We start from the raw sequence: 4078 nt of genomic DNA on the forward strand, positions 1-4078 counted from the left end.
ATGGCTTTCTCACAGCACCTGTAATACACAAGCAGATTTTCATTAAAAAAATTAATTCACATTGAAGCTACCAGTTTTTTTTAAAGGATACACATAACCACTGCCTTTAAAACAAAAGTGTACAACCTGACATTTATTGGGTACAATATGTAACTTTTGGCGCTTTAGCGTAGCGCTGTGCAGATAAATGATATTATATTGAATTGCAATAAAATATGTTGATAATGATGAGAAGCCCTAGGCATTTTTACTCGATATGGATTAATATAAGAGCCAATTATACAGCAAAAATATGCGACAACAGCCAATCAGCATGAAGCTTTAAACATTCACGTCAAAGAACAAAGTCAATTCCAAAAACTTCCTAAGTCGATGAATCAGTATATCATGTAAATTAATGTGGCTGACTCCCTGATCAGTGCCCTGACTACTGAACTAGGGAGCTGATTGAGACGCAACCATAGACTTTACTTGGGTGGGTCGCCCAGGTATATTTGGAGACACGTTTATGCTTTTATTACTTTTATCCTCTCAGACTTTTGTATCTGGCCAAGATAATGAAACCATCTGCGATTGATTAACTAGTGGAAAATCTCCCCTCGTCCTACGTGTTTCGTACCTGCTCGTTGTGTGTGTGTCAGAACTGTTTACTCCCACTGACATTCCCACATTTACTTAGGGGCTGTTTACACCTGGCCACTCCATGCGTTTTCTCAGATCGGATAGCCATCTGATTTATCAAAACGGTTCCATTTACACCTGGTCACATGAATGTGTTTTTGCGAAACGGATTTAAATCCGATCTTCAATTCCCGCGCTATATGCAGATTTAATGGAGTGCACGTCACCGCAAGCAACAGATATGAGCTGCATTTTATTGATCATCAGCTAAAATTTCAAAATCAAAGACCGCAATAAGAGAGAGCGGCAACAGCACTGGTAAGATAATTTCGTTTCTCTACTATTAATGATGATGATTGTGTGTTAAGCGTTCGCGACTTACTTTCACTTTGATTTGCGATAGTTTGCATGTTGGTTTAATGAATATATGCTCAGCTTCTCATCTGGTGGTGCGTGTTCCAGTAGCGTCGTCATATCTGGCTATAACATTACATATAGCCTTTAACACGCCCTCACACGTTTATTTTTTTAGCTTTTTGGGGAGGAGTACAATTTACATAAGTGGTTTTAACAACCAGATGCATTTACACTTGTCTAGTTTTGTCTGGAATGCTGCCCAGACCACCTCCTGAAGTGATTTGAGCGATCGGATTCAAATCCGTCCCAAATGCGTTTCGGAGGGCATTTACACCTGGTCTTTTCACGATCGGATAGCTATCTGATCTGAGAAAACGCATGAAGTGGCCAGGTGTTAATGGCCCCTTACACAGGAGGAACTTCTTGGACTCCATCTGGCTGAATGCTTTTTTCCCCATTCACACCCTTCCAGTTGATCCTCCTCCCAACGTCATCATGGAACATGCGGGAAAGGATGTTCCACGTGACATGTTTTGTGTCAGGGCCCCCAACAGTTGCAAGGGAAGAAATCTAAAATGTAACAAAAATCCTGTCAATTTCTTATATATTAAAAGGTTAGTTCACCCCAAAATTAAAATTATGTCATTAATTACTCACCCTCATGTTGTTCTACACACGTAAGGCCTTCATTCATCTTCGGAACACAAATTAAGATATTTTGATTAAATCCGATGCATGAAAGTGAAACCAACAAACCTAAAAAGTAGGTTTTTAAACAAAAACTTCTCTGAAAATTCTTTGTATACTATGTACACTCCATCACTGCTTTCCACAGTGTTATATATAATGCAAATCTCATTTCCAATAACAAACACAACCTAAGTAACAGCCTAAAACTTAGGTTTTTAAACTTTTAACCTTGTATGAATCTTTTGAAATCAAATGGCACGTGTATTACATGTTAAAAGTTGTAGTGTGGACCATTATAAGTAGGGCTGGACGATTATGACCTAAAATCAAAACCTCGATTAATTAAAAATTTTACCTCAATTATTGAGCATGAGCACCGAGCTCGATATAATACACATCGGATCATATAATCGTTTGAATGTCTAAACTGGCAAACCGTAGGCTAATACACAAACCATAAAACACATACAACTGACAGAGTTTAGTGAAGACGCAAGGCTCACTGCTCGTGCGCCGTCTCTGTGTTTTACGTCAATTGCGTTGGTTAGAGCTTCTGAATTTCGGTTTCGAGTACTTTGATTAATTGTCCAGCCCCAATTATCAGTATTTGACAAAATAGCTGGCTAAATCCAGTTTAAAACAGTTTTTAATCTTACTTTACTCAGATGTTCATTTAAGATGAAATCGAAAGAAGCAATACTCCAAAAACACACTGGTTGCACTTGAATGAGTTGTAAGCTGCAACAGAACACACACACAAACAGTAACTTATTAATCATGAATTAATATGGTAAGAAATAATGGTATGAATCTTTTGAAATGGCACATTTATTACATGTTAAAAGCTGTAGTTGTGGACCATTATCAGTATTTGACAAAATCAAGTTTAAAACACTTTTTAATCTTACTTTCCTCAAACGAAAGATGAAATAGAAAGAAGAAATACTCCAAAAACACACTGGTGGCACTTGAATGAGTTGTAAGCTGCAACAGAACACACACACACACGGTAACTTATTAATTATGAATTAATATGATATGAAATAATGATCTGAAACAACATTACATGAGGTGGAGAATAGTCATATCATATTTAAACAAAAAAATAGACTCAAACAACTAGAAGTTCAGTGAAAAAAACAGGTAATGTTAGGCCTAACATTAGCTTGCCTGCTATATTACTCGAAAGGAGTGAAAATTTACTTTAGGTCACACTGGACTGAAACCTTATTTAAAAAGCTTATTAAATCACCCCTCCCAGAAAGATAAATAAATTCTGTCCAAATAGCGTTTTACTCAAAAGTTTATTTGCCAAATAACTTTTTACTCAAATCTGATTTAATGCTAATGACACTGAAGAGCTAACTTGGCCACAGTCATTTTTTTAAATTACAAACATTCAAAAAAATCAATTAACTGTAAAGTTACTGGATACAACTGATCAAATAAAGCATATTTTAACTATTCTTACCGTGTTCAGTCTTCACCGACCTGTCGGCTCCAGCTTTTCCACGGTGAGGAGAAGGATTCAGTGACGACGATAATTGAAAAAGGCGCGTCCGGTCAGTGAATCCGCCCAGCGTCTGTGACGAACCCGCAAACTGACAGTGCGCAGTGCGGAGGCGGGGCATATTCTGTGCGCGTTGTTGAATTGAATCCGAACGCAGAGCGGAGCAGGCGACTTGAAGGCGCATTCGCCCCGGAGACTGTTGCTATCTGGGTGCTGTAAGCTATCAACGCATTTTCCCAAAATTGACACTAGGTTGAAAACACAGCAATTGGTATTCTATACAGAACTCTATATAGAATTTCATGACTTTGTACATTCATTTGAATCACTCACTTTTAAAATGGCTGCTACGCCCCTGAAAGTCTTTCTGGTGAAGCTGGTGCAGCTGTTTTTGTTGGTTAATCCTCTGATCTTCAAAGATTTAATGTCTTTTATCTTCAGTTGATGAAGATATGGTCATGAGCTTTGGGTCATGACCGAAAGGACAAGATCACGGATACAGGCGGCCGAAATTAGCTTTCTCCGCAGGGTGGCTGGGCGATCCCTTAGAGATAGGGTGAGAAGCTCAGTCACCCGGGAGGAGCTCAGAGTAGAGCCGCTGCTCCTCCACATCGAGAGGGGTCAGCTGAGGTGGCTCGGGCATCTGTTCCGGATGCCTCCTGGACGCCTTCCCGGGAAGGTGTTCCGGGCGCGTCCCACTGGGAGGAGACCCCGGGGAAGACCTAGGACACGCTGGAGAGACTATGTCTCCCGGCTGGCCTGGGAACGCCTCGGTGTCCCCCCAGAAGAGCTGGAGGAAGTGTCTAGGGAGAGGGAAGTCTGGGGTTCTCTGCTTAGACTGCTGCCCCCGCGACCCGGCCCCGGATAAGCGGAAGAAGATGGATGGATCTTCAGTTGATT

General features: G+C 40.4%; 1 long non-coding RNA gene across 1 annotated transcript; it reads right to left on the reverse strand.

The window, feature by feature from the left end:
- Window positions 1-1632: 1632 nt before the first annotated feature.
- LOC132111235 (uncharacterized) lies at window positions 1633-3384 on the reverse strand. The gene is made up of 3 exons (XR_009424771.1): window positions 3140-3384; window positions 2577-2652; window positions 1633-1672 (listed from the first exon to the last, which is right to left on the reverse strand). It is a non-coding gene; the product is annotated as an uncharacterized LOC132111235 (long non-coding RNA).
- Window positions 3385-4078: the final 694 nt, after the last annotated feature.

Source organism: Carassius carassius, chromosome 30 (genome assembly GCF_963082965.1).
Source record: "Carassius carassius chromosome 30, fCarCar2.1, whole genome shotgun sequence".
Classification (NCBI taxonomy): Eukaryota; Metazoa; Chordata; class Actinopteri; order Cypriniformes; family Cyprinidae; genus Carassius; species Carassius carassius.